Consider the following 12,222-nt stretch of genomic DNA (forward strand, 5'->3'; position numbering starts at 1 on the left):
GGAACGAATTTATCTTTACCCATATTGAGAGAAGAAGAAAGGAGAGAACGGAGAAGAGTGTATGATTGTTATGTTTTTTAGAAGCTGCTGAAGACTGGAATTTAAAGCAAAAGAGGAGCAGTTACAGGAGCCAAAACCGACTCCTGAAACTGTGCCTCAATCCGAGTTAGTGGGAGTAAGACTCTCCCCACTAACAGTCAGGTTGACTGACTTATTCAACACAGCTAACAATAAAAACACAGCCCAATACATAACTCGGTTCCGGCCCAAAAAGAGAGGCACAGCCCGCCGCAGGCGATTGCCAAATCCCAAATCCCGAATCCCGAATCACGAATCCGGATCCCGGCCGGGCAAGGCCGCGCTCGGTAACGGGCACGCGCGCGCGCGTGTGCGAGCTGAATTAAGCACCTCGCAAAGCTTCCATAAAAGCCTCCCATGACCCACTAGTGATATGGTAAGGAGTGTGCACATATATAAACATATGAAACACTCTTTTCCTCACCAATGTGGGACAATTGGAAAATAGAACTTGCCAAATAAAGCCCCTATTTCCAACAACGCTAACCCATCTCGTGGGCATATTCTTAAATCACGCGTCCGATCTCATTTCAGGAGTTAACCTATTCGATTTCAGCCGCAAATAACGAGCATTAATAAATTTTTCACGATTATCCGAGGCTCGAAGAATGTTGGGTTATGGCATACCGGCACCCCCAAATGTCTTCTGTTGGTACTCAAATTTTGCATGCCGCTTTATCTGACCCGAGAAACTTTCTATGTGATTTCCGGAGAATTTTATTCCCGGACCCTGGAATCCCAAAAAACCGTGTATTAGTACACTTCAATTTGAGCCGTTCGGAGGTCGCATCGGACCTTGTTTCTTTTTCTCCCTGTTTTTCAATCACGCGTTCGATCTCATTTCAGGAGTTAACCTATTCGATTTCAGCCTCAAATAACGAGCATAAATAGATTTTTCACGATTATCCGAGGTTCGACGTATGCTGGTTTATGGCATACGGGCACACCCAAATGTCTTCCGTTGGTACTCAAATTTTGCATGACCGCTTTATCTGACCCGAGGAACTTTCTATGTGATTTCCGGAGATTTTTGTTCCAGGACCCTGGAATCCCGAAAAACCGTGTATTTATACACTTCAATTTGAGCCGCTCGGGAGGTCGTACCGGATCCTGTTTCTTTTTCTCCCTGTTTTTCAATCACGCGTCCGAGCTCATTTCAGGAGTTAACCTATTCGATTTCAGCTTCAATTAACGAGCATTAATAGATTTTTCACGATTATCCGAGATTCGACGAATGCTGGTTTATGGCATATCGGCACCCCCAAATGTCTTCCGTTGGTACTCAAATTTTACGAGGCCGCTTTTCTGACCCGTGGAACTTTCTATGTGATTTCCGGAGCATTTTGTTCCGGGACCTTGGAATCCAATTTGAGATGTTAGGGAGGTCGTACCGGACCCTGTTTTTTTTCTTCCCTGTTTTTCAATCACGCGTCCGAGCTCATTTCAGGAGTTAACCTATTCGATTTCAGCCTCAAATAACGAGCATTAATAGTTTTTTCACGATTATCCGAGGTTCGACGAATGCTGGTTTATGGCATACCGGCACCCCCAAATGTCTTCCGTTGGTACTCAAATTTTGCGTGCTGCTTTATCTGACCCGAGGAACTTTCTATGTGATTTTCGGAGAATTTTATTCCCGGACCCTGGAATCCCGAAAAACCGTGTATTAGTAAACTTCAATTTGAGCCGTTTGGGAGGTCTTACCGGACCCTGTTTCTTTATCTCCCTGTTTTTCAATCACGCGTTCGATCTCATTTCAGGAGTTAACCTATTCGATTTCAGCCTCAAATAACGAGCATAAATAGATTTTTCACGATTATCCGAGGTTCGACGTATGCTGGTTTATGGCATACCGGCACCCCCAAATGTCTTCCGTTGGTACTCAAATTTTGCAAGACCGCTTTATCTGACCCGAGGAACTTTCTATGTGATTTCCGGAGAGTTTTGTTCCGGGACCCTCGAATCCCGAAAAACCGTGTATTTATACACTTCAATTTGAGCCGCTCGGGAGGTCGTACCGGATCCTGTTTCTTTTTCTCCCTGTTTTTCAATCACGCGTCCGAGCTCATTTCAGGAGTTAACCTATTCGATTTCAGCCTCAAATAACGAGCATTAATAGATTTTTCACGATTATCCGAGGTTCGACGAATGCTCGTTTATGGCATACCGGCACCCCCAAATGTCTTCTGTTGGTACTCAAATTTTGCGTGGCCGCTTTATCTGACCCGAGGAACTTTCTATGTGATTTCCGGAGAATTTTGTTCCGGGACCCTAGAATCCCGAAAAACCGTGTATTATACACTTCAATTTGAGCCGTTCGGGAGGTCGTACCGAACCCTGTTTCTCTTTCTCCGTGTTTTTCAATCACGCGTCCGAGCTCATTTCAGTAGTTAACCTATTCGATTTCCGCCTCAAATAACAAGCATTAATAGATTTTTCACGATTATCCGAGGTTCGACGAATGTTGGTTTATGGCATACCGGCACCCCCAAATGTCTTCCGTTGGTACTCAAATTTTGCGTGGCTGCTTAATCTGACTTGAGTAACTTTCTATGTGATTTCCGGAGAATTTAGTTCCGGGACCCTGGAATCCCGAAAAACCGTGTATTATACACTTCAATTTGAGACGTTCGGGAAGTCGTACCGAACCCTGTTTTTTTTCTTCCCTGTTTTTCAATCACGCGTCCGAGCTAATTTTAGGAGTTAACCTATTCGTTTTCAGCCTCAAATAACGAGGATTAATAGATTTTTCACGATTATCCGAGGTTCTAAAAATGCTGGTTTATGGCATACCGGCACCCCCAAATGTCTTCCGTTGGTACTCAAATTTTGCGTGGCCGCTTTATCTGACCTAAGGAACTTTATATGTGATTTCCGGGGAATTTTGTTCCGGGACTCTGGAATTTCGAAAAACCGTGTACTATACACTTCAATTTGAGCCGTTCGGGAGGTCGTACCGGACCCTGTTTCTTTTTCTCCCTTTTTTCAATCACGCGTCCGAGCTCATTTCAGTAGTTAACCTATTCGATTTCAGCCTCAAATTACGAGCATTAACAGATTTTTCACGATTATCCGAGGTTCGACGAATGCTGGTTTATGGCATACCGGCACCCCCAAATGTCTTCCGTTGGTACTCATATTTTGTGTGGTTACTTTATCTGTCTTGAGGAACTTTATATGTGATTTCCAGAGAATTTTGTTCCGGGACCCTGGAATCCCGAAAAACCGTGTATTATACACTTCAATTTGAGCCGTTCGGGAGGTCGTACCGGACCCTGTTTCTTTTTCTCCCTGTTTTTCAATTACGCGTCCGAGTTCATTTCAGGAGTTAACCTATTCGATTTCAGCCTCAAATAACGAGCATTAATAGATTTTTCACGATTATCCGAGGTTCGACGAATGCTGGTTTATGGTATACCGGCACCCCCAAATGTCTTCCGTTGCTACTCAAATTTTGCGTGGCCGCTTTATCTGACCCGAGGAACTTTCTATGCGATTTCCGGAGAATTTTGTTCCGGGACCCTGGAATCCCGAAAAACCGTGTATTATACACTTCAATTTGAGCCGTTCGGGAGGTAAACCAGGACCTGTTTCTTTTTCTCCCTGTTTTTAAATCACGCGTCCGAGCTCATTTCAGTAGTTAACCTATTCGATTTCAGCCTCAAATAACGAGCATTAATAGATTTTTCACGATTATCCGAGGTTCGACGAATGCTGGTTTACGGCATACCGGCACCCCCAAATGTATTCCGTTGGTACTCAAATTTTGCGTGGCCGCTTTATCTGCCTCGAGGAACTTTCTATTTTATTTCCGGAGAATTTTGTTCCGGGACCCTTGAATCCCGAAAAACCGTGTATTATACACTTCAATTTGAGCCGTTCGGGAGATCGTACCGGACCTTGTTTCTTTTTCTCCCTATTTTTTAATCACGCGTCCGAGCTCATTTCAAGAGTTAACCTATTTGATTTCAGCCTCAAATAACGAGTATTAATAGATTTTCCACGATTATCCGAGGTTCGACGAATGCTGGTTTATGGCATACCGGCACCCCCAAATGTCTTCCGTTGGTACTCAAATTTTGCGTGCCGCTTTATCTGACCCGAGGAACTTTCTATGTGATTTCCGGAGAATTTTATTTCCGGACCTTGGAATCCCGAAAAACCGTGTATTAGTTAGTACACTTCAATTTGAGCCGTTCGGGAGGTCGTACCGGACCCTGTTTCTTTTTCTCCCTGTTTTTCAATCACGCGTTCGATCTCATTTCAGGAGTTAACCTATTCGATTTCAGCCTAAAATAACGAGCATAAATAGATTTTTCACGATTATCCGAGGTTCGACGTATGCTGGTTTATGGCATACGGGCACCCCCAAATGTCTTCCGTTGGTACTCAAATTTTGCATGACCGCTTTATCTGACCCGAAGACTTTATATGTGATTTCCGGAGAGTTTTGTTCCTGGACCCTGGAATCCCGAAAAACCGTGTATTTATACACTTCAATTTGAGCCGCTCGGGAGGTCGTACCGGATCCTGTTTCTTTTTCACCCTGTTTTTCAATCACGCGTCCGAGCTCATTTCAGGAGTTAACCTATTCGATTTCAGCTTCAAATAACGAGCATTAATCGATTTTTCAGGGTTATCCGAGGTTCGACGAATGCTGGTTTATGGCATACCGGCACCCCCAAATGTCTTCCGTTGGTACTGAAATTTTACGAGGCCGTTTTTCTGACCCGTGGAACTTTCTATGTGATTTCCGGAGCATTTTGTTCCGGGACCTTGGAATCTCGAAAAACCGTGTATTATACACTTCAATTTGAGCTGTTAGGGAGGTCGTACCGGACCCTGTTTTTTTTCTTCCCTGTTTTTCAATCACGCGTCCGAGCTCATTTCAGGAGTTAACCTATTCGATTTCAGCCTCAAATAACGAGCATTAATAGATTTTTCACGATTATCCGAGGTTCGACGAATGCTGGTTAATGGCATACCGGCACCCCCAAATGTCTTCCGTTGGTACTCAAATTTTGCGTGGCCGCTTTATCTGACCCGAGGAACTTTCTATGTGATTTCCGGGACCCTGGAATCCCGAAAAACCGTGTATTATACACTTCAATTAGAGCCGTTCGGGAGGTCGTACCGGACCCTGTTTTTTTTTCTCCATGTTTTTCAATCACGCGTCCGAGCTTATTTCAGTAGTTAACCTATTCGATTTCAGCCTCAAAAAACGAGCATTAATAGATTTTTCACGATTATCCGAGGTTCGACGAATGCTGGTTTATGGCATACCGGCACCCCCAAATGTCTTCCGTTGGTACTCAAATTTTGCGTGGCCGCTTTATCTGACCCGAGGAACTTTCTATGTGATTTCCGAAGAATTTTGTTCCGGGACCCTAGAATCCCGGAAAACCGTGTATTATACACTTCAATTTGAGCCGTTCGGGAGGTCGTACCGAACCCTGTTTCTCTTTCTCCCTTTTTTTCAATCACGCGTCCGAGCTCATTTCAGTAGTTAACCTATTCGATTTCCGCCTCAAATAACAAGCATTAATAGATTTTTCACGATTATCCGAGGTTCGACGAATGCTGGTTTATGGCATACCGGAACCCCCAAATGTCTTCCGTTGGTACTCAAATTTTGCGTGGCTGCTTAATCTGACTTGAGTAACTTTCTATGTGATTTCCGGAGAATTTATTTCCGGGACCCTGGAATCCCGAAAAATCGTGTACTATACACTTCAATTTGAGTCGTTCGGGAAGTCGTACCGAACCCTGTTTTTTTTCTTCCCTGTTTTTCAATCACGCGTCCGAGCTAATTTTAGGAGTTAACGTATTCGTTTTCAGCCTCAAATAACGAGCATTAATAGATTTTTCACGATTATCCGAGGTTCTACAAATGCTGGTTTATGGCATACCGGCACCCCCAAATGTCTTCCGTTGGTACTCAAATTTTGCGTGGCCGCTTTATCTGACCCGAGGAACTTTATATGTGATTTCCGGGGAATTTTGTTCCGGTACTCTGGAATTTCGAAAAACCGTGTATTATACACTTCAATTTGAGTCGTTCGGGTGGTCGTACCGGACCCTGTTTCTTTTTCTCCCTTTTTTCAATCACGCGTCCGAGCTCATTTCAGTAGTTAACCTATTCGATTTCAGCCTCAAATAACGAGCATTAACAGATTTTTCACGATTATCCGAGGTTCGACGAATGCTGGTTTATGGCATACCGGCACCCCCAAATGTCTTCCGTTGGTACTCATATTTTGTGTGGCTACTTTATCTGACCCGAGGAACTTTCTATATGATTTCCGGGACCCTGGAATCCCGAAAAACCGTGTATTATACACTTCAATTTGAGCAGTTCGGGAGGTCGTACCGGACCCTGTTTCTTTTTCTCCCTGTTTTTCAATTACGCGTCCGAGCTCATTTCGGGAGTTAACCTATTCGATTTCAGCCTCAAATAACGAGCATTAATAGATTTTTCACGATTATCCGAAGTTCGACGAATGCTGGTTTATTACATACCGGCACCCCCAAATGTCTTCCGATGCTACTCATATTTTGCGTGGCCGCTTTATCTGACCCCAGGAACTTTCTATGTGATTTCCGGAGAATTTTGTTCCGGGACCCCGGAATCCCGAAAAACCGTGTATTATACACTTCAATTTGAGCCGTTCGGAAGGTCGTACCGGACCATGTTTCTTTTTCTCCCTGTTTTTCAATCACGCGTCCGAGCTCATTTCAGTAGTTAACCTATTCGATTTCAGCCTCAAATAACGAGCATTAATAGATTTTTCACGATTATCCGAGGTTCGACGAATGCTGGTTTACGGCATACCGGCACCCCCAAATATATTCCGTTGGTACTCAAATTTTGCGTGGCCGCTTTATCTGTCTTGAGGAACTTTCTATGTGATTTCCGGAGAATTTTGTTCCGGGACCCTTGAATCCCGAAAAACCGTGTATTATACACTTCAATTTGAGCCGTTCGGGAGATCGTACCGGACCCTGTTTCTTTTTCTCCCTATTTATCAATCACGCGTCCGAGCTCATTTCAAGAGTTAACCTATTCGATTTCAGCCTCAAATAACGAGCATTAACAGATTTTTCACGATTATCCGAGGTTCGACGAATGCTGGTTTATGGCATACCGACACCCCCAATTGTGTTCCGTTGGTACTCATATTTTGTGTGGATACTTTATCTGACCTCAGGAACTTTATATGTGATTTCCATAGAATTTTGTTCCGGGACCCTGGAATCCCGAAAAACCGTGTATTAAACATTTCAATTTGAGCCGTTCGGGAGGTCGTACCGGACCCTAGTTTTTTCTTCCCTGTTTTTCAATCATGCGTCCGAGCTCATTTCAGGAGTTAACCTGTTCGATTTATGCCTCAAATAACGAGCATTAATAGAGTTTTCACGATTATCCGAGATTCGACGAATGCTGGTTTATGGCATACCGGCACCCCCAAATGTTTTCCGTTGGTACTCAAATTTTGCGTGGCCGCTTTATCTGACCCGAGGAACTTTCTATGTGATTTCCGAAGAATTTTGTTCCGGGACCCAAGAATCTCGAAAAACCGTGTATTATACACTTCAATTTGAGCCGTTCGGGAGGTCGTACCGGACCCTGTTTCTTTTTCTCCCTGTTATTCAATCACGCGTTCGAGCTCATTTCAGTAGTTAACCTATTCGATTTCAGCCTCAAATAACGAGCATTACTAGATTTTTCACGATTATCCGAGGTTCAACGAATGCTGGTTTATGGCATACCGGCACCCCCAAATGTCTTCCAATGGTACTCAAATTTTGCGTGGCTGCTTTATCTCACCTGAGGAACTTTCTATGTGATTTCCGGAGAATTTTCTTCCGGGACCCTGGAATCCTGAAAAACCATGTATTATACACTTCAATTTGAGCCGTTCGGGAGGTCGTACCGGACCCTATTTTTTTTCTTCCCTGTTTTTCAATCACGCGTTCGAGCTCATTTCAGGAGTTAACCAATTCGATTTCAGCCTCAAATAACGATCATTAATAGATTTTTCACGATTATCCGAGGTTCGACGAATGCTTGTTTATGGCATACCGGCACCCCCAAATGTCTTCCGTTGGTACTCATATTTTGTGTGGCTACTTTATCTCACCCGAGGAACTTTCTATGTGATTTACGGAGAATTTTGTTCCGGGACCCTGGAATCCCGAAAAACCGTGTATTATACACTTCAATTTGAGCCGTTCGGGAGGTCGTATAAGACCCTGTTCCTTTTTCTCCCTGTTTTTCAATCACGCGTCCGAGCTCATTTCAGTAGTTAACCTATTCGATTTCAGCCTCAAATAACGAGCATTAATAGATTTTTCACGATTATCCGAGGTTCGACAAATGCTGGTTTACGGCATACCGGCACCCCCAAATGTATTCCGTTGGTACTTAAATTTTGCGTGGCCGCTTTATCTGTCTCGAGGAACTTTCTATGTGATTTCCGGAGAATTTTGTTCCGGGGGGACCCTTGAATCCCGAAAAACCGTGTATTATACACTTCAATTTGAGCCGTTCGGGAGGTCGTACCGGACCCTGTTTCTTTTTCTCCCTATTTTTCAATCACGCGTCCGAGCTCATTTCAAGAGTTAACCTATTCGATTTCAGCCTCAAATAACGAGTATTAATAGATTTTTCACGATTATCCGAGGTTCGACGAATGCTTGTTTATGGCATACCGGCACCCCCAAATGTCTTCCGTTGGTACTCAAATTTTGCGTGGCCGCTTTATCTGACCCGAGGAACTTTCTATGTGATTTCCGGGAAATTTTGTTCCGGGACCCAAGAATCCCGAAAAACCGTGTATTATACACTTCAATTTGAGCCGTTCGGGAGGTAAATCTTGGACCCTGTTTCTTTTTCTCCCTGTTTTTCAATCACGCGTTCGAGCTAATTTCAGTAGTTAACCTATTCGATTTCAGCCTCAAATAACGAGCATTAATAGATTTTTCACGATTATCCGAGGTTCGACGAATGCTGGTTAATGGCATACCGGCACCCCCAAATGTCTTCCGTTGGTACTCAAATTTTGCATGGCCGCTTTATCTGACCCGAGAAACTTTCTATGTGATTTCCGGAGAATTTTGTCTCGGGACCTCGGAATCCCGAAAAACCGTGTATTTATACACTTCAATTTGAGCCGTTCGGGAGGTCGTACCGGATCCTGTTTCATTTTCTCCCTGTTTTTCAATCACGCGTCTGAGCTCATTTCAGTAGTTAACCTATTCAATTTCAGCCTCAAATAACGAGCATTAATAGATATTTCACGATTATCCGAGGTTCGACGAATGCTGGTTTATGACATACCGGCACCCCCATATGTCTTCCGTTGGTACTCATATATTGCGTGGCTACTTTATCTTACCTGAGAAACTTTCTATGTGATTTCCGGAGAATTTTGGTCCGGGACCTTGGAATCCCGAAAAACCGCGTATTATACACTTCAATTTGAGCCGTTCGGGAGGTCGTACCGGACCCTGTTTTTTTTCGTCCCTGTTTTTCAATCACGCGTCCGAGCTCATTTCAGGAGTTAACCTATTCGATTTCAGCCTCAAATAACGAGCATTAATAGATTTTTGGCATACCGGCACCCCGGAACCCCCAAATGTCTTCCGTTGGTACTCAAATTTTGCGTGGCCGCTTTATCTGACCCCAGGAAATTTCTATTTGATTTCCAGAGAATTTTGTTCCGGGACCCTGGAATCCCGAAAAACCGTGTATTATACACTTCAATTTGAGCCGTTCGGGAGGTCGTACCGGATCCTGTTTCTTTTTCTCCCTGTTTTTCAATCACGCGTCCGAGCTCATTTAAGGAGTTAACCTATTCGGTTTCAGCCTCAAATAATGAACATTAATAGATTTTTCACGATTATCTGAGGTTCGACGAATGCTGGTTTATGGCATACAGGCACCCCCAAATGTCTTCCGTTGGTACTCAAATATTGCGTGGCCGCTTTATCTGACCCGAGAAACTTTCTATGTGATTTCCGGAGAATTTTGTCCCGGGACCCCGGAATCCCGAAAAACCGTGTATTATATACTTCAATTTGAGCCGTTCGGGAGGTCGTACCGGATCCTGTTTCTTTTTCTCCCTGTTTTTCAATCACGCGTCCGAGCTCATTTCAGTAGTTAACCTATTCAATTTAAGCCTCAAATAACGAGCATTATTAGATATTTCACGATTATCCGAGGTTCGACGAATGCTGGTTTATGACATACCTAAGCACCCCAAATGTCTTCCGTTGGTACTCATATATTGCGTGGCTACTTTATCTTACCTGAGAAACTTTCTATGTGATTTCCGGAGAATTTTGGTCCGGGACCCTGGAATCCCGAAAAACCGTGTATTATACACTTCAATTTGAGCCGTTCGGGAGGTCGTACCGGACCCTGTTTTTTTTCTTCCTTGTTTTTCAATCACGCGTCCGAACTCATTTCAGGAGTTAACCTATTCGATTTCAGCCTCAAATAACGAGCATTAATAGATTTTTCACGATTATCCGAGGTTCGACGAATGCTGGTTTATGGCATATCGGCACCCCCAAATGTCTTCCGTTGGTACTCAAATTTTGCGTGGCCGCTTTATCTGACCCGAGAAACTTTCTATGTGATTTCCGGAGAATTTTGTTCCGCGACCCCGGAATCCCGAAAAACCGTGTATTATACACTTCAATTTGAGTCGTTCGGGAGGTAAACAGGGCCCTGTTTCTTTTTCTCCTGTTTTTCAATTACGCGTCCGAGCTCATTTCAGGAGTTAACCTATTCGATTTCAGCCTCAAATAACGAGCATTAATAGATTTTTCACGATTATCCGAGGTTTGACGAATGCTGGTTTATGGCATACCGGCACCCCCAAATATCTTCCGTTGCTACTCAAATTTTGCGTGGCCGCTTTATCTGACCCGAGGAACTTTCTATGTGATTTCCAGAGAATTTTGTTCCGAGACCCTGGAATCCCGAAAAACCGTGTATTATACACTTCAATTTGAGCCGTTCGGGAGGTCGTACCGGACCCTGTTTCTTTTTCTCCCTGTTTTTCAATCACGCGTCCGAGCTCATTTCAGTAGTTAACCTATTCAATTTAAGCCTCAAATAACGAGCATTATTAGATATTTCACGATTATCCGAGGTTCGACGAATGCTGGTTTATGACATACCGGCACCCCCAAATGTCTTCCGTTGGTACTCATATATTGCGTGGCTACTTTATCTTACCTGAGAAACTTTCTATGTGATTTCCGGAGAATTTTGGTCTGGGACCCTGGAATCCCGAAAACCCGTGTATTATACACTTCAATTTGAGTCGTTCGGGAGGTCGATCGACCAGGACCCTTTTTTTTCTTCCTGTTTTTCAATCACGCGTCCGAGCTCATTTCAGAAGTTAACCTATTCGATTTGACCTCAAATAACGAGCATTAATAGATTTTTCACGATTATCCGAGGTTCGACGAATCTTTGGTTTATGGCATATCGGCACCCCAAATGTCTTCCGTTGGTACTCAAATTTTGCGTGGCCGCTTTATCTGACCCGAGAAACTTTCTATGTGATTTCCGGAGAATTTTGTTCCGCGACCACGGAATCCCGAAAAACCGTGTATTATACACTTCAATTTGAGTCGTTCGGGAGGTAAACCGGGCCCTGTTTCTTTTTCTCCCTGTTTTTCAATTACGCGTCCGAGCTCATTTCAGGAGTTAACCTATTCGATTTCAGCCTCAAATAACGAGCATTAATAGATTTTTCACGATTATCCGAGGTTTGACGAATGCTGGTTTATGGCATACCGGCACCCCCAAATATCTTCCGTTGCTACTCAAATTTTGCGTGGCCGCTTTATCTGACCCGAGGAACTTTCTATGTGATTTCCAGAGAATTTTGTTCCGAGACCCTGGAATCCCGAAAAACCGTGTATTATACACTTCAATTTGAGCCGTTCGGGAGGTCGTACCGGACCCTGTTTCTTTTTCTCCCTGTTTTTCAATCACGCGTCCGAGCTCATTTCAGTAGTTAACCTATTCAATTTAAGCCTCAAATAACGAGCATTATTAGATATTTCACGATTATCCGAGGTTCGACGAATCTTTGGTTTATGACATACCGGCACCCAAATGTC

Source organism: Silene latifolia, chromosome 11 (genome assembly GCF_048544455.1).
Source record: "Silene latifolia isolate original U9 population chromosome 11, ASM4854445v1, whole genome shotgun sequence".
NCBI classification, from domain to species: Eukaryota; Viridiplantae; Streptophyta; class Magnoliopsida; order Caryophyllales; family Caryophyllaceae; genus Silene; species Silene latifolia.